Genomic DNA, 26,237 nt, shown 5'->3' on the forward strand with positions numbered 1-26,237 from the left:
AACAAATAGGACCATGTTTCTCCTGTACAATAGTGTACAAACCTTTGCATAAAAATGATCATACTAGGTCAATAGTCCTGTGACCTTACTGACTGTTTGTCAGGAGTTCTTCTGATGCACTTTAAAAAGGTGAGGGCATTTTGTTTTGTTTTGTTTTTAGCTAGTTGCTCCTCCATCTAGCCCAGTATCTTTTCTTCTGACAGTGGCCAGTGCCAGATGTTTCAGACAAAATGAACAGAAAGGGAAATTCAAGTGATCCATCTTGTGTCATACAGTCCCAGATTCTTATGGTTGGATGTTTAGAGATACCACTAACCACTTTGGCTAGTAGCAATTGATGGACCTATTCTCTATGAATTTACCCAATTGTTTTTTGAACCCAGTTATACTTTTGGTCTTCACAACATCCCATGGAAACATGTTTCATAAGCTGACTGTGCATTGTGTGAAGAAATACTTCCTTTTGTTTGTTTAAAACCTGATGTCTATTAATTTCATAGGGAAACCCCTATTTCTTGAATTATATGAAGAGATAAATAATGCTTTCCTATTCACCTACTCCACACCATTCACGATTTTATACACCACTATCATATCTCTTCTTAATCATCTCTTTTCTGAGCTGAACAGTCTCAGATTTTTACTCTCTCTTCGTGTGGAAGCTGTTCCACACTTCCACTCATTTTTGTTGCCCTTATGTTTACCCTTCCCAATTCTTATATATCTTTTTTGAAATGGAACAACCAGAACTGCACAAGTATTCAAGGTGTGGGAGTTGATTTATATAGTGGCTCTATGATATTTTCTGTTTTATTATCTATTCCTTTCCTAATGGATCCCAATATTTTGATAGTTTATTTGTATGCTGAGTAAATAGAGAACTATCCACTATGATATAGATAGATAGATAGATAGATAGATAGATAGATAGATAGATAGATAGATATGAAATAATTTAGGCACCATCATTTTGTGTATAGAGTTGGGATTTTTTTTTTCCAATGTGCATTACTTTGCGATTATCAACAATGAATTTCATTTGCCATTGTGTTGCCCAGTCACTCCGTTTAGAGAGAGCCTTGTGTAAATCTTCACGGTCAAAATCAGACTTCAGTAATTTTGTATCATTTGCAATTTTTGCCAAGCCACTGTGCTCCCTTTTTTCCAGATCATTCATGACCATGTTGAATAACATTGATCCTCATACAGATCCCTGGGGAACTCTGATATTTATTTCTCTCTCCAGTGGGAAAACTGACCACTTGTTCCTACCCTTTGTTTCCTATCTTTTAAGCAGTTACTGATCCATTAAAAGATCTTCCCTGTTATCCCATTACTTTTTAGTTTGCTTAAGAGACTTTGGAGAACCTATCAAAGGCTTTCTGAAAATCTAAGTACATATCCACTGGATCACCCTTGTCCATATGCTTGTTGAGATCCCAAAGGAATTCTAATAGATTGGTGAGGCATGGTTTCCCTTTACAAAAGCTGTGTTGACTCTTCCCTAACATATCATGTTTATCTATGTGTCTGATAATTCTGTTCTTTACTATAGTTTCAACCAATTTGCCAGGTACTGATGTCAGGCTTACTGGTCTGAAATTGATAGGATCATCTCTATAAACTTTTTAAAAAATTGGCATCACATTGGTTATCATCTAGTCACCTGGTACAGAGGCTGATTAAAGTGATAGGTTACATACCATTGTTACTAGTTCTGTAATTTTCTTCCTAAATCTTGGGTGAATAACATCTGGTCCTGGTGACTTATTACTTTTAAATGTATCAATTTTTTTTCCAAAACCGAATCTATTGATACCTCAGAGGATCTATCACCTAAAGAGAATTTCTCAGGTATGGGAATCTCCCCAATATCCTCAGCAGTGGAGACCAAAATAAAGAATTCATTTAGCTTCTCCACAATGACCTTGTTTTCCTTGAGTGCTCCTTTAGCAGTTCAATAGTCCTGTGACCTTACTGACTGTTTGTCAGGAGTTCTTCTGATGCACTTTAAAAAGGTGGGGGCATTTTGTTTTGTTTTGTTTTTAGCTAGTTGCTCCTCAAAGCATTTCTTCGACTGCCTTATTATATTTCTACACTTGACTTGACATACTTTATGCTCCTTTCTATTTTCCTCAGTAACATTTGATTTCCAATTTTTAAAGGATGTCTTTTTACCTCTAACCACTTCTTTTACTCTGCTGTTTACCCATGGTAGCATGTGGGGGAGATGGTGCTCTGTTTTAAATTTGCAGTATATATTTAGTATGAATCTCTATTAGGGTGTTTTTAAATAGGGTCCATGCAGTTTCCAGGTATTTCTCCTCTTCCTTTTAATTTCTGTTTAATTAGCTTCCCTATTTTTTGCAGAGACCCTTTTTGAAGTTAAATGCTACTATGGCTGACTTATTTGGTATTTTTCCCCACAGAGATGTTAAATTTAATTACGTTAGGGTTGCTGTTACTGAGTGGTTCAGCTATCATCCCTCTTGGATCAGAACCAGGGCTTACACTGGACAGTCTCTACCACATGGGATTTTTACTTAAAGCTGATCAAAATTTTTCATACAAAATTTTGTTTTCAAATGAGCAATGTTTTTTGTTCGTCTAAACAATAAAGTGCAAAAAATTGGGGTGTTTTTTGTTTGCTTTTTTGTTTCAGCTTTCCAAAATTTTGTTAAAGCCAAAAATTTCAAAATTTGGAAAATGCAAAAATGAAATCCTACTTTTTTCACTCTCTAACTTTTCAAAGGTTGGAGAAGTTTTAAAAAGTTACAGAATTGCAAAATGAAAAAGTGAGAACAAAACAAAAAACTTGAACAGAAAAACCTCATGAATATCGCATTCATCTTATTGCACTCAGATGAAAAAAAGAGGAAAGGAGAAAATGCCAAAGAAATCCAAACTTTTGAAATTTTGATTTTTTCCAAATAAAATAATTAAAAAAAACATATTTTTTTATTTCAGACCCCAAGAAACAGAAACCGTATTAATTTTAACAGGATTTTTTTTTTTTAATTTTTGATCAGTTCTATTTTTACCCTTTCAAATATGTGTGTGTGTGTGGGCGGGTCCTGTGGGGGCGAAGGGGAAGAAATGAAAGTGGATAGTCAATGTAGGTATTAAAATATCCAATGGTCTGCAGGAGAGCTGTGTAAAACATTCAGTAAAAATTAAATTCTCTTACAATTTGTCAATATTTAAGTTCATTCACCTTCCAAAGTCCCAGGGGAAAGTTCTGGCTCCAGTGAAACCAACGGAATCTGACCTCCTGTGCTTTGGATAAAATGTTTGTTTTCAGTGTTTTTTCCCCCCAAAGATCTGAGTGCTCACGAAAATTTTGAGGCAGCTTTCTTATGGTGCATTTGAGTTTCAAACTGGGATTGGTTATATGGTGAAATTTGAATAGCTGTAGTAACATGATATTTCTTCTAGTTACCCTTTTGGCTGATTATGGCTGAGCCTTCCCATATACTCATTAGAATCAACAATTTTGACTTGTTTTTCTAGGGAAGTTGCATTTGGTATGCTCTTCCTGAGCCAATCAGAAAACCCGAGTTTCTCAGTTATTTTCCCAGGAGCCTGAGCTCTGGGATTTCCCAAATTGTCATTTGTAGGACCCGTCTGGGTACATCTATTCTGTACAGACCTGAGAGCTTTCAGCTGCTTCTGAGAGTGGATCTTTGCTGTTCTCAGCTCTAAGGGTTGGAGGAGGCTGGGAGGCACAGACTATCATGGACTTGCCTGGTAGACCCTCAAATCACCAGAGGGTAAAACAAGCCTGCAATCCACCAGAAAATCCAGGAAAAGGGAGATCAGGCCATTGTTCTACTTCCTTGAATTTAAGGAAATAACACCAGGTTGAAGTGATGTGGGAGTCTGTCATAAGGTCACTATGGGGGGAAGGAATCTGTAAAGACAGAATTCAGTCCAATGTCCAAATTTCTGGATATTTCCCCATTATTTTGTTTTTTATGTGGTTTTCCATGTTGAGGCTGGTTTGCTGAATGATGTTATATACAGTTGGTTATGGTATGGTTGGTTTACTAGATGTTCTTAACTATTCAAGCAGACTTTACTACAGTAGATCAAACTGTTCATAACAAATTATTTATCCAAATAACTTAGCTTACTTTTCTATTTTCACACTGTCCACAGAGAGGATTTACAAAATGATTGGCTATTCATATCTAAGCAAATGCTTTGCTATGGAGTGTTTGCTAAATGATTCAGTCTGTGTGACTGGTTTCCCAAGTTACATAGTATTGTTTCTGTTCCCTTATTGGACGAACTGCATAAACATGCATGGTGCCATTGGGACTGAGAATGCAGGTAGGAGAAGGGAGCACATTAGGAAGAGGAAGAGTAGGGTCAGGATCTAAGCAGGTCTAAGGAACTGTAGATAATTTTCAATGTATTGGACATTAAATAGTATTATATCAGAGTAGGTACATGCATCCAAGATTTTAAAATTTTTAGGTTTCTTTCTGACTGAGGGAGAGTAAGAGAGACAAAAACTACATTGGCTGCTTAACAGATTTAATGTTCCAGTTTCTCTTTAAATTACATTTGCGTAGACATGTGTAGTGTTATTTGTGAATACAGCAGCCAGATCCTTGACAGTCTCATTTAATTGTCTGAGTGTTAAGCCTCCAGCCAGGGAGTTATATACAACCACACACACTATTTCATATGTCTGGCAACAGCATGGATTGAAATTTACCAGTTTCCATTAATCACGCTATAATTTTCAAACTGTTCACCACGGTCATTAATCAGGTACATGTGCAGCACAAAGTGCATTTGTGTACGTTTCTTTGTCTAATCTTATTAATTCTGATAATGCCAGATCTTTAGCATTTCTTTCTCTATAGTCACTGTCAGTCACTTCCTTCAATAGATGTGTGTGTGTAAGCTGATAGCCAGAATGTCTAAATGTCTATAAATGTCTAAATGTCTATTAAATGTCTATTAGGGATGGTCTAGACTGTATTTGGTCCTGCCATGAGGGCAGGGGACTGGACTCGATGACCTCTCGAGGTCCCTTCCAGTCCTAGAGTCTATGAGTCTATGAGAAGCTCCAGAGGTCAAAGAGCTCTTTACCCTACTGATGAACAGGAAAAAGCACAGCCACAAAGAGCTTCGTATGCGTAGGTTTCCCTTGTTGACAAGTGGCGGGTGGGTGGGGGGAATCACCATAATTATAAATGGACTTATATTTTCAGTCATATTGGGCTGATTGGAGAAAGAGCTCATAGCAGGGGTATGGAATGGCTTTCGTATGAGGAGAGATTGATAAGACTGGGACTTTTCATCTTGGAAAAGAGATAACTAAACAGGTATATGACAGAGCTCTATAAAATCATGACTGGTATGGAGTGTTAGGGGGCTTATTCCTTTATCCTCTTGGAGGAGGCGTAGTGAACTCTCTTAATGGTAGTTACAGGTTCTGGCAAGCCAGGGTAAAGGAGTTTTTGAATAAATGGATAAGGAAGAACCAGGGCCCATACCAGGTGCAGCGGTCAGCCTGGGATGAGATTAAAAAGGAAATGGAGGAAGTTTTAGGGGACCCAGAGGGATGGGGGGTGGCTAAGGAGCCCACTTTCCTTTGGTATATAGGTAGTGGAAGAAGGTCCCTGCCCATTGAAACTAAATGCCTTCCAGGGAAATGAGGCACTTCAGCTGCCAGTAATCTTTCAAGTTTGGTGCTGCTTCCCAATCATTTTACTGAAATTTAACTAACCAATCCTAACATATTGTAAGATGCTTATTTAACCAATTATATCCCACCACCTTAATTGGTTTACACCCAACAAAATTAATTATACAGCAGACACCAGAAAAAAATAATCACAGAACCAAACAGAGATTATACAGCACCAAGATAATAGGGGCTTATTCCTTCACCCACTCATTTCCCTGGTCCTTCTTGCGTAAATAAGGAGCAACAATACCTGAAATCAGAAGGTGCAAACAATTCAATGTTTATTGGAGTGAACTTCCAGCAAGTATGATTCCAGTTTCCTTTCTCAGTGTCCTCTTTCCCAGCTGTGACACCACAGAGCCTTGCCGGTGTCCCTGTTCGAATTCCATGTTCTCATTCCCGCCCTTAGCAAAACATAATTTCAATTCCCCCACCCTCATTCCCTGTTCCCACTCCCCACTTATTTCCTGATTGACTGCAAACTATATAGTAAAACTTGAGTTCTGCTTAGCTATACTATAACCAATCATTTCACTAAAATGTAACTAACCAATCCTAAAATATTGTAACATGATTATTTAATCAATTGTATCCCACTAGCTTAACTGGTTTACACCCAACAAAATTAATTATACTGCAGACAAAAACAATCACAGAACCAAACAGAGATTATATAGACAAACAATAGGAAAATGAAGACTACTGTAATAAAACAATACAAAAATAAGAATTTCACATCCCAGCTATTAATAAGTAAGTTTTTGCCAGACAGAATGCTATTACAATCAATTTTCTTGTACATCTTCTAGGCTCTTCCCTTTCTCTGGAGGTGATAGGAATATCAGGACAGAATTGTATTCCTAACAGTCCAATAGCACCTTATTTCAATGCAATTAGTGTGAAATGTAAGAATGTGACCATACACTTCTCAGCTTCTGTCTGGCCTCTGTTGCTTAGCAAAAGGTTTAGCCTAAAAACAAGGCCTCAGACTATCACAGTAAAAAAAGGTCCTTACACAAGCAGAGAGTAATTTTAATTCTTTCTTTTATACCTCTACAACTATCAAAGTATAGGCCTTTGCAAACAGGCCTAAATATCTATATCAGGGGTCGGCAACCCCTGGCATGCAGCTCACCAGGGTAAGCACCCTGGCGGGCTGGGCCAGTTTGTTTATCTGCCGCATTGGCAGGTTCGACAAATCGTGGCTTCCACTGGCCGCGGTTCGCCATCCAAGGCCAATGGGAGTGGCGGAAAGCAGCGCAGGCGAGAGATGTGCTGGCCATGGCTTCCCACTGCCCCCATTGGCCTGGGACGGCGACTATGGCCAGCGGGAGCTGTGATTGGCTGAACCTGTTGACATGGCAGGAAAACAAACTGACCTGGCCTGCCAAGGTGCTTACCCTGGTGAGCTGCATGCTAGAGGTTGCTGACCCCTGATCTATATTCTAACTTGGAGAAAGTAAATAAGGAAGTGTTATTTATTCCTTCTCATAATACAAGTTTTAGGGGTCACCAAATGAAATTAATAGGCAGCAGGTTTCAAACAAACAAAAGGAAGTATTTCTTCATACAACAAAGAGTCAACCTGTCTAACTCCTTGCCAGAGGATGTTGTGAAGGCCAAAAGTATAACAAGGTTCAAAAAATAAATAGATAAATTCATGGGGGGTAGGCCCATAAATAAGTTTTAGCCAGGATGCGCAGGGATGGTATCCCTAGCCTATGTTTGCTAGACGCTGGGAATGGGCAACAGGAGATGGATCATTTGGTGATTACCTGTTCTGTTCATTCTCTGTGGGGCACCTGGCATTGGGCACTGTCTGAAGACAGGATGCTAGGCTACATAAACCTTTGATGTTACTCAGTATGGCTATTTTTATGTTCTAAGGATCCTAAGTGCTCTTGGCTTCCCTCCTGTGGACTTTGAGAGAGAAGCACGGACTAAGACTTTGTGATGAGCGATGGTGCAGAGAGCTGCAGATCTGAGTGACTGTGGTGAGGCTCCATCTACCCAGTACCTTAGTAAAATAAAATTACTAAGCTTGATTGGTTGGTGACACCTCCAGGCTCCCTTGGGACCAGAGACAGACCTGCATTGAGACACTTGGGCTGCTGCTACTCTTTGATCCAAATCATGAGCAGGGTTGGTGGAGGGGTGAAATTGTGCAGCCGAAAGACTTTTGCCCATGGAACATTCTCACTACCAGGAAGGAAGTTAGACAAACTACTGCCAAAGTTACTGGAAGGAGGAGGGTATTTTACTCTTTTTTCTATTGTTTTTTTCCCCAGTTTATGACTGCGTTCCCTTCCCCTAATAAAGATGTCCCTGTCTGTGCACAGTCTCAGAGTACTTGCAAGTGAGGATGTTCTACTTGTTAAGTGCATTCAGGGAATGTGTGTTTAGTTTTCCCAGGTTCCTGGGTTATGGCTCAAACTGGTTTTATTATTTGTTAAGAGGAACCCTAGATATATTGAACTGGTTCTTTTTTGCTGTCATGAACCACCTGTGAAGGCAGTAGTCCACTAGTCCTATTTGGTCAACTATTAATGTGCAAGATGTTAGGCTTGTGGTTTGGGGGACTGCTCTACCACTGCTTATTTGTCCCATAATACCAAGGGTATTTCAGAATTCTCTTACACAAGCACACTTATTGGATATACCTATTTATCACCAAAGTCATTTTGTCTCAGTAACCAGATGACAATTGTGGGCTGGGGGGAGGGAGGGAATAGCCCTATTTGTGAGGGATGCAGTCATATACACCACTCACTCTTGTTTGCTTAGCTGAGATAGTGTGCCAAAGAGTTTTCATAACTGTAGCCCTCAACTTTCCTTTATTACATTAACAAACTATCTACTTCTGCTAAAAGCATTTATTGAGAATTCATAAAACTTCTGCTACTCAGGAGCATTTTTGTGAATAAATGATCGTGTACAGGTGAACAATAAGCTCCAGAAGAGATGCTTTTAGGATTTGCAAAGCCCCTTTGAAGGAGTAAATTTGAGACCCCAGGGAACTCCTATTAGGGTGCCAGCCCACCAGAAATGCTAAATGGAAATAGGAGTTTGTTCATCTAGGGCAGGGTGGAAACGTAAGAAACTGTATATCCTTCTGGATCTCCAAGAAGCAATACATCTGTAACGGCCTTTGTCTGATGCTCCCTATGAACGTAAAACCCTACCCAATTCACTCCTTTAATAGATTTATGCCCCAGCAAGTAAGTATTTCTAAGTACGAAGGTTCCTGAATCTTATCAGGAGACCCAAGAAAGTTAAATTGTAACATATCAAATCATACTAGATTACACTTAATCATCATAAATCCAATCACATCCTGGCTTCTTAAAAGGAATTTACTTGGATGGATCACATCAAAGTAACTATCCAAAATGAAGATTGATTGGTGTAACTGTGATCTCTGTGCTTTTCTGCTTGTCTTGCTTTAATCCTATAAGCTAAGAAGATTCAGGAAACAGATCAGCTGCCTAGTCACATTTTACCTCGTTGTATTTGTTCATATGATCCTCCTTTCAGCTTTCCAGAAGGTGGTCTCCAATTTTATTAAGAAAGAGACTATGTAACAAATAACACCAGGAGATGGGGGTTATATATTTTAAAATAAAATGACCTCTGTATTTTTCATCATACATTTTTTTCCTATTCTGTTTAAAAACCTTACTACTCTCCATGTTAGGAAATTAAGTAGTCAGCAGATAAATCATGTCACTTGCAGGTACTAGAAATAGATATATTTGAGATGTGAGGTTATTAGAATGTCTGCAAAGAGACTGAAAAAATAATTTTACACACGTAGGCTGGTTAATCAAAACCTGGGTTAATTATTTTAAAGGACTAACCATGTACTGTTGGTATAAAAACCTTTACAAATTGCAAAGCCTATTTTTGCTCTTTAATGTGCTGTATTTCTTTCCCCAATAGAGCACCAGCAAACTCATCAGCACTATAGATCACAAATGGGCTGACTTAGAGGTATTGAAGTATGAGGAGTACACTTGAGATGTCAGGTTATTAATAAATCCTGCAAAGTGATGGGCCTGATGCCATGACTACTACTATTCATTGGATTGGGTTCATACACCTTTTAACTTGTCTTCTCTCGTTTGTGCATCTGCTACCTTTCTGATTTGTACATCTGCCTTTTACCCTCTGCAGGCAGATGCATTGATACTTTTCATTTTCTCTCACCAGTCCCCTTTTTCCTTAGCTACTCCTTCCTTGTTCTTTATCTTTTTTCCCCTACCGTTTGCACACTTTAATGCTGAAAAAAAACAATTCCTTTCCACAAATTCTTTCCACCTACCTTCTCTCCTACATCAATAACTGAACCAAAAAAGAAAAGGTGTTTCTTTTTTACAGCTAATTTGCTATGTCGCTGTGCACAGAAAAAGGTGAAACCTAAACTAGAGCTAAGGATTCACAAATGACAGAAATGGGTTATTTTCGTCAATTTTCTCCTTTTTTCTTTAATGGGTGCCCTCATCGCCACCTTTTATCTCTGAGATCTCTGCTTTGTGAGACCCAGTGCAGTGCTGCTCATCTCTTAGTCATGAATGATTTTCACAATGTTCTGCAATTCTAACAAATTTTAAAGATTTTATTATTATCTAAACAGAATCAAATCCGGCACTGGTAGAAAAATTGACTAGATAAATCGAATAATATTTTCCTTCTTTTCCATATTTCTTTATTTCATTTCAGAATCAACTACCTGAAATGTCCAAATTCATTTAAAGTAAAATTCACTCCTTTATAGGCTCTCAGCTGCACAAGTGCTGTGCTGGCCCTCTGGCACAGGGGTGAATTTCACTCACAGTGCAGGGATTTTTCCCTTTATGCTGCCACAATGTGGTTGCTCATAATAAATACACTATTGTGTGATTGCGTGATCTAATTTTCTTAGTATACATGAATTACTAAAGTTTTTGGAATGATCCCACTATAGCAACAGGTTGAATGGTGGTCTACTTTAGGTGCACACTACATACACACACAGCCACCCCACAAACCAATGGCTTTTCCCAGACTTTCGCTATTTGTGGTATATCTGATATCAGTTAAATATGTTGGAAGTTGTGGGGGAGAGGTGGTTGGTCTCAGTTCTTCTTGCTTCATCCTTGTAACAGAGGTGTGACATACAGGAGTGCTAGTAAGAAACGAAGTTTGTTTCAAGCCTGAGTCATTTGCTATGCTTGCATAAGTAGCCGCTCACTCCAGTGGGCACTGCTATGATGCAAACCTCCAGCTCCAATCCCAGTATGCATGTTTGAGAAAAAACAATTCATTGAAAACCCAAAGTGTATCATGATCAGTGAAAGTAGCATCAGAAGGCCCATGTTTCCTAGAGGGACTGTTATTGAAGGAACACAAAGAAAACAGGGAAAATCAGGGAGTTAGACTGGAAGTAATTCAGCCACATGGACAGAGCCATCCAAAAGGTTTAATAAAGTTTTAGTTGTGCAACTAAACCTGCATTCAGCATCAATCTTTGCTACTGGAACAGTGTGGCAGCATCTCAGCTGTGAGTTCTAAGCAGGGCAGCAGCTGGCGGTGTGAGCCTTGAAACTCAGTCTGAAGCTCCTCAGAACCCTGGATTTTGCAGACACAAACATAGCCTAGCAATTGACACAGTGGAAGTAGGAGTTCAAGCTGTATGCATACTTGGCAATGCAGGAGGACAATAACAGCAGCACCAGTAGAGGTCAGTACAGCTTGGGTATGCAGCATGGTGGTGGTACAGAAGCCATAAGACAAATTACACATCTGCAAAGACCCAAAGCCACTGAACTGGGCATTTGGAAAGATGTCACTATCCATTGCCTACAGTTGATGATATCTTGGCAGAACTTTCCAAAGCCAGAATCTTTATGGTCTGTGAGTGAGGAACATGTTTTGTTATAGAAATCAAGATAAAGAGTCCAGCATGTGACAACCATTGTAACACCATTTAGTTGCTACAGGTGGACTGATCATGGTGATGAGCATAAACCCAGCACCACAAGTGTTCCGGAGAAGTGTTGGAAGGACTGCCTGGGCTGAAAACAATTGCAGATGGTATCCTCATTGTAGGTAAAGGGAGCAATGATACAGAAGTTGAACAAGACCATGACAAACTTTTCTACAGTTATGCAGGGACAGGGACATAAAACTTAGCTCAGAAAAAAAAATGTGTATGGTGACATACATTGAACATCCTTAAAAACCAGAGAGACTAAAAGCAGAGTCCAACAAGATCAAGGCAGTGAGAGACATGCCACCTCCAGTTCATCTGAAAGGGAGATAGTGTTTCACAGGAATGATGCATTTTCTGTACAAGTTCTGTCCATCCCTGGCTGCAGCAGCAGAACCCATATGTCAGCCCACAAGGCAGGAGGTTGAATGGGAATGAGTAGGTCCCCAACAGCAAGAATTTAACTCACTAAAACAAATGATAATGGATGATCTGAAGTACTAACAGCCTGGACATTGACTGACACTCCAGGCTGATGCATCAGAGAAAGGGTTGGGTGTAGCTCTTTTGCAGAAGTTGCTGGGAACTTAAGTCAGCAGAGTTCTGCTAGAGTGTGAAAAGGGAGATGATCAAATAAAAAAAAAAAGCATCTGATTGTTGTATTTGGAATGGAGCAATTCTATCATTACATCTATGGCCACTCAGCAAATACACCTCAAACCCCTAGAAACCATCCTGGCAAAGCCCCTCCTTAGTGGTCCAAAGAGATGTCAGCACATGTTGATGCTCCTCCAGCACTACCAAATAGAGATCAGACATTGTCAAGGATGACTATTGGTGTTAGCTGGCACCCTGAGCAGGGCATATATATCCAACATTGGGGAAAGGGATCTGAACATTTAATCCATTAACATGCTACACTGTGTCCCAGTTTCAACAGAGACCCGGATGTAAATCAAAGAGGCTATAGTAAAGGACATCCAGCAATAGGCAATCAAGAGAGTGATATTAGCAGGGAGACTAGAAGACAAAAGACAAGTACCGATCAGAATAGGACAATATTTTCAAATGAAAGATGAACCAAGTGTGCAGGAGGGAATGAGATTTTGAGGCCAGAGAGCTGTTATCCCTGCCTCATTACATAAGAATGGTATGCAAAATATACATGCCTTGCCCTTGATTTTGACAGCTGTGTTAAACAGGCTTGAGAATGTACTTTCTGTCTGGGGATGAAAACCCAGCTCAGCTCCTTGATAGAAGGGTGTCACACCCACTGGTCATGTGATAATTGCAGGCAGAAAGAGACTCTGTTACCATTTGAACTGCCCACCTGACCATGAAAAAAGGTGGGGGTGGATTTATTTACCTTGCAGGAAAAGCAGTACTTGATTACAGTGCACTATTATTCAGATTTCTGGGAGGTCAATACCCGTCCTGTTACAAGAAGCCAGTCAGTGGCTAGCAAACTGAAAGCCCACTTTCTGAGATATGATATTCCAGACACCTTATTCACTGACAATGAACCCCAATTTGTCTTGGAAGAATTCAAGAAATTGCATGCAAATGGGAGTTTGACCACCACAACTCCTCCCTAGCATACCCACAGCATAATGATAAGGTGGAATCAGATGTGAAAATATTGAGACCATTACACTGTCTATTTTTTCTGGTTCAGATCTCTTGTTAGCATTTTTGGTACTCAAGAAGATCCCATCACAGAAGTGCCAAAACAATCCAGTGCAGGCATTGGTGGTGTGATGGAGCAAAACCATGCTACCAATGAGGGGAGACCTTTTGCAGGCAGGAGGACGGAGACATCACTGAGAGCAGATGGCCAACAATCAGAGAAAGCAGAATATGACAGGCCAGTAAAGAACCCTACAAGCTCTGGAGACTGGGTGTGTTACATCTGAAGAGCAGTGTTAAGAGACCTTGCAACTGTTCTAAATGGGCAGTCAAGAAGTTCCCTGGTGTATAGGAATTCTAGTATAAATCCAATATTGCTGTTTCCATGTCAGCTCTGCCTGGATTCACCACAATAACATTGTGTGTCTAAGACCAGAACTCACCCCATACTGGTGGACTTCACAGGCTGAACAGCCTCTTGGGTCCATTACAAGCTAGCACAAGCTTTTAAGCTTCTCTGACTGGTTAAAATCTATTTTTTGACCAATCCTAAGATCAAGATGAAAGTTCTAACTGGTGTCTCAAAACCACCTTTGAATCTCCTAAATTCAGCTGGGTCAATCTCTGCTGTGCGGCAACACAGGTTATAAACCATTGTGTGTGTGTGTGTGTGTGTGTATGTGTGTATGTAGCCCAATTCCACTTTCAGATGGGCATGTGTAACATACGGACAAAGTGCACATTCACCATCTGCTTTCATGGCTGGTCTACTACTATTATTAGCTGATGGAGTTACTTTGTTAACTCAAGGGGTCGTGATCTGTGCTGTGGTCCCAGGTTAACAGTCTGCAAATGGTTCATGAAGGGAATGTTTACACATGTTCTTCTCCCACTGACTTCTGTGGGAGCTTCACATGCCCACCAGCCGTAGATTTGGGTACATAATATTTCCTATCAATTTACACACCAGTTTTGTATGCCAAAAATAGAAGTTGTTTGGGGAGGGGAGGAGTTCCTACTTACAATTCACCAAATATACAGTGGCTGTTTAAGAAGGCTCAGTGAAAACCAGGAGTAAGACAGACATATTGGTCTTTTGTTCCTCCATTGTTAACTACTCTGCAGTATTCTCAAGCAGTCAGCAAGGTGTCTGGCTGTCTGCAATATGAATGGCTTGAGCATTTCTTACAAAGAATGGAATACACTACGTTGCTGGAATTGCATACAAAAAATCTTTAGTGATATGGAATAAGGCTTTGGGACCTTGGATGTCAGTTCTAGGGAAGATGAATTTATAGGTAGAACAATATCTCTCCTAGAACTGACATCCGAGGTCCCAGAGGCTTTCTCCATAACACTAAGGATTTTTTCATGCATTTTCAACAATGTGATATATGATGCACATAGTATTTTGAACTATTTCACACTCAAAGTGACACCAGCAAACTTTGGATCAGAAAATCAGTTCCCTCTTGCCCCTGATATTATTTCAGAACTTTTGTTTCTAGCAGTTATTTGCTTAGCAAAATGGAAAGTAGCATTTTGCAATGAAAGGGAAGGTCAGAGCTCAAATTCAGCTTTCCTCGACACTTGCTTTTCATCTAAAACCTTTCTTTGTGTTCATTAGGGATACATGATCTACTCTGGAAAACTAAATGGCAAGGTGTCTATAAGTGCAAATTAAACCAAACCTCTTTCGAGTTACGTACTTTGTATAAGCTTCTTTTGCAGCCCACTCAACAGCAGCAATCCTTCTATCTGGATATTGCAAAGACTGCTTTCCAGGTCTGTCTGTCTTTCTCTTTTTGAAGCCAGCTGATCCCCTTCCTAAACACAGCTGAGCCAAACTCTGGCATCATTAGTGGAAGTTTTGCCATCAATTTCAATGGAGACCTGGCTTTGTCCCTACTGTTCTGAAATAACAACTATCCCCTCTCACAGATTAATAGATTCTAAAGCCAGAAGTGATCAGTGTGATCATCTAGTCTGTCCTCCTGTAAAACACAGGCCAGTGAACTTCCCCAACATAATTCCCAGAGCAGATCTTTTAGAAAAATATCCAATCTTGATTTACAAATTGTCAGTGATGGAGAATCTGCCATGACCCTTGGTAAGTTGTTCCAATGATTAATCACTCTCACTGTTACAAATGTACGGCCTTATTTTCAGTGTGAATTTGTCTCGCTTCAACTTCCAGCCATTGGACTGTGCTATACCTTTCTCTGCTAGATTGAGAAGGCCATTATTAAATATTTATTCCCCATAGAAGTACTTATAGACTGTAATCAAATCGCCCCTTAACCTTCTCTTTGCTAAGCTGAATAAGTTTCGTTCCTTGAATCTATCACTATAAGGAATGTTTTCTAAGCTTTAATTATTCTCCTGGCTCTTTTAGGAACTCTTTCTGATTTATCAAGATCCTTCTTGAGTTGTGGGCATCAGACCTGGACACAATATTCCAGACCTTGGCACCAGTGCCAAGTACAGAGGTAAAATATCCCATCTACTTCTTGAGATTCCCCTATTTATGCATCCCAGGACCACATTAGCTTTTTTGGCTACAGCATCACACTGGGTTCTCATATCAGCCTACCCTATCCATATTACTTATACCAAACATAATATCCTCAAAATGATCCTAGTCTATTACTTTAACTCCTCCTTACATACAGATGTTCTACCAATTATGATCTATATGGTTTTATATACTTTTTTTTCATGTTCTCCGTCTCTATATTTCACTGAAGAGGTACTCATCTTAAATATGTGTTGGTTAGGTACTGATACAAACTGAGGAAAGACCTTCAGTACTTGCTAACAGAGCCCTTAACCAGTCAAAGTCTCTGATTCTATAATGCCATTCTTGGAGAGTACAACTTCTGAAGGATGTAATCTTGGAAATTATTGCAGTGCAGTAAGATGAAAGTGTCCACCCACTATTTTGACAAAAACAAAACAAAGAATATCAGAGGAAAGAAAGAAAAAAATTCACCTGTATTATTACAGTAGTTTGTAAGAGTGTGGGGACTACTGTTAGAAAAAATAGAAATAAAACTCAATAGGTAAATATATGTGGTCCTGCAAAGATTTTCGGATTTCTTTTTAAATCTCTCCTAGCCCTGATTTTCCAGACAAACTGATAATATCTCTGTGGCAGTTTTGAGATAAACACATCAGCACCTTGTTTTGTGTCTAGAAGCATATAGCAAGCAAGGTAGTGCTTGGACTAGAGATGTTATGTGATTACCTTGCAAATAACCATATTCTGGACTAACTGAAACATCAGATTGTCTGTTTGAGTAGTGCACCAAAAGTGCATTAAAGTAGTTCAGTCTTTTCGTTTTTCTCACTGATTCTCCCTATGCTCCTCCCCTATTGACCTTCTTTTGTCCCCTCAATCTCTATATTTCTTTCTTTCTTTTTTGAACCCTAAGGCCAGCTCATAACCCTCCTTCTGTGAGATGTTATTCTTCCATGAAATCACATCAGCGGGTGATTGCATTGAAACACAATGACACAAAACCATCACATATGGACACATCACAATGTAATATCAGGATCTTGTGCCCATTATCATGCTGTGGCCCTCTGCAAATGTAATAAGTAACAAAGTGGTTTTCTAGCTGTTGACATCTGACTGCCTCCATCCTCAATAGAGGGTGCATGGGAATCAAACCTATTTTATGTATATGATAATGAATGAATGTCTAGTTTTAGGTCAAATACCAAATTCATCCTTGGTGTAACTACTTCCAAGTCACTTAAACTATGGTCCAATTTTATTCCTGATTGGTATAAGAATTTGTTTTTCTTTGACCTCATACTTTCACGTTGCTTAGCAGTTTGGATAGTTTTGTGTTCATTTGCAAGTGAACATAACATAATAAACAAACAAATGAAATGTTCTCTCTTATACTGATGAAACTCCATTCACTTCAATGGCATAGCACTAGTACAACTGAAAACAGAAACTAGACAAGGATTCAAAGCAACAGAACAAAATAGGATGTATATAACCTTTTGTTTATCCTTGCTGGTATCTGTATATTTATTAGTGTCTGTAAACTCATAAAAAATGTACAGCATGCCAGTGAGAGATATATAGTGTCATTTTAATGCAGTGCTTTTCACTTTGTATTCCTTCCCCTTCTTCCTATTTAAGTGGCAATCACAAGACTTGGATTCAAGATAAGAAAGAGATTTTACTGGCAGCAATGCCCAGTTATTAGCAGATTCCATGAGTAATTTCGTGGGCAGCTTTCGAGCTGCTTGTGGGTTACTCCCATGACTGGACTGCTGAAGAGATGTTCTGAGCTAACTTTTCCTCCTGCCTGTCATCCCTTTTTAATTCAATTTTGATTCAGGGAAATGTATATTATTTTGTCTAGTTGTGAAAAAAATTAATGTACTCTCTCTTTAAAATCATAAACAGACAGGCCCCATTAGACAATACAAGGAGAATATTTCTGTATACTGCTGTGTATGTACTCAATGTATGAGTTTTGGTATCCTCCCCTTTGATCCCTCAACATCTTTGTTTTGTGCAGCAGCAGTTGTTTTTTTCTTTGCATTTATGAAGGCATTTACATATTTTTGATGATTAGAATTATTTTCTTAGTAGTGGAAGAAAATGGTGGAAGTTGTAATTTGGAAATGTCACAAACCTATATCTGGAAACACTAAATTTAAGTGCTTGAAGATCAGTTTTCATTGCCAAAGTTTTCATTTGCTGCTTTCAAAAATAATATTTGCATTTCCATTTTGGTGAAACAATCTTATGTCTTCCAGTAAAACAGACAGATAGGAAACCAGATAAAAGGTACTTCTACCTAACAAAAGGAGGACAATAAAAAAAGTGATCTTTTGGACTGAAAACAAAATCATATCTAAGAAATAGTGTTGTCAGGAGCCGGCTGCAGGATGGTTTCTGTATTTGTGTTCTGACATTGTCACTTTTCAGGGCAGAACATGGTTCTATTGAAACAGCAGAGGTCTCTGCCTGGGGCACATGCACAGCAGTTTCAAGTGATCTTAGTAGTTCCTGATGTGTGATTTATAAATAGAAAACATCTTCAAAAGACTGGCCTGATGACAACACTGCATTCTGTGGTGCCCCATGGAAGGTCCAGGTACCGTAAAAGGAGGAGTCACACACAGTCCCCTGCTTTGAGGAGAACATATGCACATCAGGGAAGTAATACCAGGGTGCTCATTCTCAGGGAAAGTATGGACATACTTTGGACAAGTGAGGGAAGGCTAAGGATATTACTGTTTCTAATTAATTAAAAGGAAACCATATGTGCATTCCACTCTCTGAGATCAATAATAGACAGGAGGGTGGGAGGAAAAGATGGGTAACCCTAGGATCAAATATCATCCCACTGAAATCAATGGCAGTTTTGCCATAGGCTACAATGTGAGTAGGATTTGGCCCCTAGTTTTCAAAGACTACTTGTGACAAGGAAACTTTGGTAGAAGTCAGTGGTTCAATTTCCTCTCTTCCAGCTCCATCACTTCAATCTCCCATTCTTGGATGGGCAGATTCCAGTGCTTCAGAATGACTTAGTCCTCTAGCCAAATGATGAAGCTCCTTCCCTATCGCCTTCTGGGGTAAATAAAAAAGTGCCGACACAACAAATATTTTTTTGAACTTGGCACCCTCAGCACAAGCTTCCCTATATACTTTTGATCCTCCTCTGTGTCATAAGGTCTCAGCTTACTCTCAATTTCACAGTTTCTCGAATCAGAGAAACTCTGCCAGTCCCCCTCCTGACCCTAGGCATCCCCATGTATCTCCTCAGATTGTTCAGTCTGTTTCCTAAGCCTTCTTCCTGGCCTACTATAGACAGTCTTCTAGCACTTCCTGCCATTTATCTGGCTCTGCTATGAAGGATGTTTCTACTCAGTACAGATCTCACCTTCTTCTGAGTGACTGAATAGGTTTTCTATTGTAGGAAGCACTTCCTCTGGTTTACAGTCATGTGATGATTGGTCACCTGACTCAAACACCAGCCCAAACTCAAACTATCATCAGAGGGGTGGATAATTAGGCACTTAGGCACTGATGCATCTGAGTCCAATTTCCGTAAAGAACCAGCCATCCTTGTGACACTACTTCTGTGCTGAATATACTTATAGACAATTATATGCATGTGTGGTATCTTTGTATGGTATCCACTAATGACAGGTGAACTACAAAGTATCCTTGGTTTCAGCTCTAGTTGAATACCAACTGTATAACATCAGACAAGCAGCACTTAAAATATGATAATCTTAGGTACCAATCCTGGAATAGTTTCGAAGGAGTGGTCTGCATACTTGCTATATGCAAGAAATGTGGATATTCAATACCTTGGTTGTTTCCATATTTAAATATAATATTTTATTCATGGAAAATCTGCAATCTGTCAGTAATGCAGGAAAGGATGAGCCATTTTTTGGTAAGTTTTTCTTTCGGCAGCTATTAACAAAGTTTCCGAGCATATATTTGAGAATCAGGGAGGGTGAACATGCACATCTAGGGACACTGCACTGCAAAAAATACAATGAAAGAAGAGAGAGACTAGAGAGATAAGAATGAGAGAGGTGGTAAAAAAAAAATAAAGAACCCCATGAATATTCACTCAGTGACTCTTGTCACTATCAATGAGATGTGAGTGCTCCTGAATTCTGGGGTAGGCAAGGCAAAGAGAGACCATACCTTCACCCCTGGGATCTCCGGGCACAAGAAGAATATATTAAAATTTAAAAAGACACTGTCAAATACATAACACATTGGCATCTGCTCTTGCCTTCAGTTTGTGTTGTGTACTGTAGGCATAATCTTACTGTCGATCTGAAATACCATCAAATAGCACTCAATTCTTTTAAAGCTGGTTTTAATGCTGGCTCTAAATCTCATTAGCAGCTCCTGACAAGAGGGGCACTGAACCACATTAGTTGTGCATCTAATGTGGGCTACAAAAAGTCAAACAATATGTGGGAATGTCCACTGAATGGAATGAAGATGAAATAGTTGCAAGCCCACCTATCGGTGTCTTTGTCCCTCTATTGTGAACCTGCATTCAAAGTTAAGCAGAATTAATGGAGATTCCCAAAATCTTATTTTCCTTTGGAAAAATATTAAATCTCTAGAGCATAGGGCAATGTTTACGTTAAAAAAAGCTTCTCTTAAAGTGTGTCTGTAAAATTGTACTTTATGGGTATTATACTGTATATGTTTTATCTAGCCCAGACAATTAACTTATTTTAAAGAACATTGTATTTCATACATAAAATAGAGTGTTAGCTATTTAATGAACCATGTGAGAATGTGAAATTTCTCCTTCTATAACAATTAGCCCTTCCAACTGCCTATCTGAAAGGCATGGAACAAAAACAGTCAAGAGAAAGGGTTAGTACTTTTGATTGAAATAGTCTTGAGGACGGATATTTCTAAATTTAACTGGTGGGAATATAAACCAAATAGGAGATAGTAATCACACACAAGAATTGATTGTGAAATGACGCATCTGATTGCCTGACAGGGCAAAGATTTCTATTACAAAACCACCGCAGTAATGTAAATGGTAGTTTAGGAAGAGGGTAGGATCTCATTGCAGAATTATTATTCATTTTGAAAAAGCAGCTGTAAAAATAACATTTAATTCACTACAATATCTGATGACATTTCTCTCATCAACAATAGTCTCACTGGAGATATACCATCTTGTTTCCACATGCAAACCTGGTGGGGCACTAGGTCAACATATATATGTTTCTGCATAATCTTTTCACTTAAAACTGTACGCAATTACATTAATGTGACAAAATATACACAAATATATGGCTCCTACTGAAAATAAAGTAAAACAAACACCTGAATTTGCATTTTGGAAGGGAAAGGTCCATATTGTGATCTGAGATATACCAGTGAAAATATGTAATGACTCATTTTACATTCTGAATGATTTTGCTTGAATTAATCTGTAATTTCATGGTACATCTCAGAATAGAATATGGCCCAAACACTTAAAAAAAATTAAATGACATGTCAGCATATTCCAGTCCTCTGGAGCTACAAGTTCGAACTCTTTGGTAACACACTTTGTTATCATTTTCACAACAGTGCAAATACTTGAGACAGTAAATTTTAATATCTAACCATAGAATCATAGGTTTAGAAGGGACCACAAGAGTCATCTAGTCTGCCAAGATGCAGGATTCGTTTTGGCTAAACCATCCAAGACAGATGGCTATCCAGCCTCCTTTCAAAAACCTCTGTTGAAGGAGCTTCCACAATCTCTCTAGGTAATCACAACCACACTTATTAAACATCACTTCATCTCATGTAAACAAATAATATATGATCACAGTAGGGGGGTTTCCATTATTTCCTATAGCTTAAGAAAGATGAATGAAATAATTTAGTACAGAAATACCTATTTGTTCTATAATCCAAAGCCATATCAAACGTATAAAATTGTGAAACAAATAATATGAGGAAACAAATCTGCATGCACTCACCAAAGTATAAAAATGTCAAATAACCTTGGAGTTCTCTGGAGCAAATTACAAAATTAGTGGGAATTAATAAGTGTGTGTGAGCTCACACGTGTTCATCTATCAGTTAAATAGCTGTACCTACTATTAAAAAGATGTAATATATCTATATCTATTAGATCAGTGGTTCTTAACCTTTACTGCAGCCTGGAGCCCTTTGGTTCTCAAAATATGTTCTTGCACTCCTTAAACCTAGATATACTTTTTGTTGGTATATTACAGTAATTGTTAAAAATTGTATAATGTTAATAAATACATAGGTTTGAGTAAACAAAGTAGTTCTACTTATGTGCCTGTGCTTAATTTGTGTTTTTGATGATTTACCTTTTAAAAAAATCATACCCCCAGAAAGGGCATCTCGCACCTCCAGAGGGTGCATGTATCCCAGGTTAAGAACCACTGTATTAGAGTGTGTGCATTCATTCATTCACCTACTAGTCCACTCATTTACTTCTAACATTATCTAATAAATACTGTGATACAGCAGGGCCAGGGAGCAGTGGGAGAGTGGTAGTGGGGAAATATATAAGGTCTAGGCTAATTAAGGAATATAGACTAGGGAGTGTTGCTATAGTTTAATTGCAGCACCTGTAATCAATTAAGGTCCTGTCAGGAACCTAATAAAAACTCCCTGGTTCAGGCAGACAGGGTGTATGAGGAAGGAGAGAGGACTGGAGTTTGGAGGTGTGTTGCTGACAACTGAAAAAAACAGAGAGCCGGAGAAAGGGAGACCTTTCTCCAGCAGGGCAGAGAGACTCCTTCTTCCAGCATCAAGGACCAAAGGTAACCCTACCCAAGGGGCAAGAGGGTAAGAAACCCACAGGGGTTGAGAGTGGTTGGGGATCAGAGTGAGGAGCAAACCCAAGACCAGGCCACTAGCGCTGTCCTCAGCGCCCCAAAGCCAGGGGAAAGGGGTAGTGTCCTAGCCCCCTGGCCAAGAAAAGCATGGGACCCACCACACCAACATCAGGCATTTTGCCACACGTGGTGTCAGGGGAGGGATTTCCACAATGTGAATGTAACCTAGGGTGGGTGCAAGCCACTGCCACCCAGTAGGAGGCTACCTGGGTCCAGGCAGCCGCCCAACGGGAGGCCATGCAGCAAGAGACCAATTGCCTGCTGATGTCCCAGGCCACCCAAGATTGGGCTATGCTGCAGGAACTAGTGAACCAGGTGAAAGCCCTTATAGAGATGAACTGTGGGTATGACAGGATGCAACCCATAGGGACCAGCTACTGTCTGCAGAAAATGACCCAGGAGGATGATGTGGAGGTGTTCCTCCTGGCCTTCGAGAGGACAGCCCTGCTTGAGGCCTAGCCCCGAAACCAGTGATTCAGCATCCTCACCCGATTTTTGTGAGGGGAGGCCCAGAAGCCTATTATGATATGACTGCAGAGTAGGAGAAGGAGATTACCCCCAGCTGAAGGTGGAGATCCTGGCCAGGTCTGGGGTAATGATGGCCTTGCAAACCCAAAGGTTCCGTGAACGGCAGTCTTATGAAGGCAAGACAGCATGGTAGCATGGAAGTGGTTACACCCAACGGCCTTCACCTCTGAGAAAATGATGGAGCTCCTGATGCTAGACTGCTATATGAGGGGACTGCCCTCAGGCCTTCTTCGAGCCTGGGTAGGCCAGAATGACCCCTCCACCTATGATGAACTGTTCATCCACAAAGAGACAACTGGCAGCCCATGAACTGTTTGAAATTCCAGGAGGTGAAAAATGGTGTTCCAGGAAGCCAGTCCCAGCCCTGAGGCCCAGGATCATCAAGAGCTCCAGGAAAGCCACAGCTAGATGAACAGGCACCAAGGAACAGCCTGAGGCCCTGAAGGGATCTGGGAGTCTGGGGGGAGAGGCTGGGGGAGCGGGTGAGAAAGCCCAAGGCAGAGGGCAGCCTCAGGGATGACATATCATTGTTACAAGTGTGGGGAGTTGGGACATATCACAGCCCAGTGCCATGCAATCTGAGGGATCCTGGGACCAATGTGGCCTAATCAGCCCGGTGTGAGTAGTGACGGCCACACATGAATACAACAGGCCTGTAGAGATGAATGACATCCAGACCATAGTTCTGGTGGACTCTGGGAGTGCTGTCACACTGGTCTCAGGAAAGTTCATGAGGCAAGACCAACTGAGGTCTTGAGCACCAGTGTGACCTCTGTCCATGGCACAGTGAATTTCTACCCCATGATCCCAATGCAGATTGAGATCCAGGGGGACACTACTAAGATGACTGAAGGAGTAGTTTCCAAGCTCCCCTATCCAGTCTTAATTGGCAGGAACTTTCCCAGGTTCAAGAGCCTACTCCCCCCCTCCTTGAGTTAGGGGAGGGCAGTAAACCCCGGGCAGACATCAAGGTGCCCATGGATGGCCCTGACCCAATTTTTGCTGGGTTTTCCCCAGAGATATTTTCATCCCCTGGGAAGTCCTGGAAATCTAGACAGGAAAGGAGGGCAGATAACAAATTAGGAACCAGGATTTTGGCAGCAAACCAGAGAGCTTCCCTGGTTGGGAGGAGGCACTGCCAGGGAAACCACAAGATAGAGCAGACTGGTGGAGACCCAGAGATGGCCCCCAGCACGAGCTGAAGCACCCCAAGGGAAGAAGAGGAAACCAATCCAATAGAATCAGGTCAGATGGATCCTGCATGCAAGTGTTTTGGGCAGGACCAAGCTTATGACCCCCTGTATGCAAACATGAGGGAGGAGGTAGTAGAGGTAAATGGTGTCAGTAGAAATGAAAGCTCAATGCCCAGGGTCATACTATATAATCAAACAGGATCTATTGTACCAGGTAGTGCCAATACTGGGGGAAGTATTAGAATCATAGATTATTAGGGTTAGAAGGGACCTCAGGAGATCATCTAGTCCCACCCCCTGCTCGAAGCAGGACCAATCCCCAAATGGCCCCCTTAAGAATTGAGCTCACAACCCTGGGTTTAGCAAGCCATTGTGCTACCCACTGAGTATCACTCTTCACCAAGTAGAACAGCTCTTGGTTACACAGAAGCATACAAGGGCAGTATTAGAGTTAGCTCACAATCATCTGTTTGGGGGACATTTAGGAGCAGATAAGACCCTGGATAGAGTCCTAAGGAGGTTCTACTGGCTGGGGGTATGGGAAGAATGTCATCACACATATGGCCCAAATGAGAGAAAGAATAGCCCAAGTGATTCCTGTAGTACAGAGAAAGCACAAGAGGCCCAACAAACCTACTACAACTGTCAGGAAAAAACACGGAAATTGCAACCAGGAGAACAGGTGCTGGTACCAACAAAAGAAAACAAGCTCCTGGCCAGCTAGCGTGAACTCTGAGATCGTGGAAGCTGTTGGGGAGGTGAATTATAAGGTGAAGCAGCCAGACCACCAAAGGCCAGAGAAGATCTACCACATCAACTTACTAAAACCGTGGCTCAATCGGGCAACGTGCCTGGACATCCTGCCAACTCCATCCCAGACAGAAGACCCACAAGGGCAGGTAAGGATATCCACCAAATTACCCCCAGAATAATGAACAGAGGTTGTCGAGATGATCCAGTGGAATCAAAATGTGTTCTCCACAAAACCAGGCTGTATGATGCTGATCCAACACCACATCGTCACCTAGGGTTGACGTCTCCTAGCCCGCCCCACCAAGAAAAGTGTGGGACCCACCAAACCAACATCAGCCATTTTGCCACAATATTGACAGTCAAGTGAGAAGTTATTGACTTTTTGTAATCCTGACACAAGTCAGATGAGTAGGGCCAGGACCTCAATAATATCCATGTCTCCATCACACCCTTCTAGAAAGTTCAGCTTGGCTAATGTATTAATGCTTACAGCAGTGTAACATAGTTCCTAAAAGCATATATTTCCAAGGCCCGGCATGGTATGTCACCAGAGTTAATAGTATGGCAAATAGGAAGCAAAACATACACGCCTCCCTTAAAATGAGGAGAAAGCCAGGTGATGGGAGGGATCCAAATCCTGAGAGAATATACCAGGAATATCTCCCATTTTTTTATTTTAGGAAAATTGATTTTAAGACTAATTGTTAATCTTCAAATATAAAAAATTCCTCAGAGCCCCCATCCAAAGTGGAATCTGGAATCTCTAGGTGAGCATCATAAATCAAATGTAATGAAAATTACAGATACAGGTAGACAGAGCTATGCAGATTTACACCAGCTGACGATCTGGCCCGTACAATTCATGTGTTCACAGTTAAAGGTGTTCTTTTTCTCAGGTGACATTCAAGCTACATTTTCCTTTTATTCTCTCACCTGGAACATGTCACCTCCACACAAACCTCTATAGGCACTTTCACCTGAGGCTGGCCTTCATGAAGATGGATATTCATACTTGGCAAGCAATTCCAGCTCCTTTCAGAAATAATCTCAGCTTCTTTGTAAATGT

Source organism: Gopherus evgoodei, chromosome 1 (genome assembly GCF_007399415.2).
Source record: "Gopherus evgoodei ecotype Sinaloan lineage chromosome 1, rGopEvg1_v1.p, whole genome shotgun sequence".
NCBI classification, from domain to species: Eukaryota; Metazoa; Chordata; order Testudines; family Testudinidae; genus Gopherus; species Gopherus evgoodei.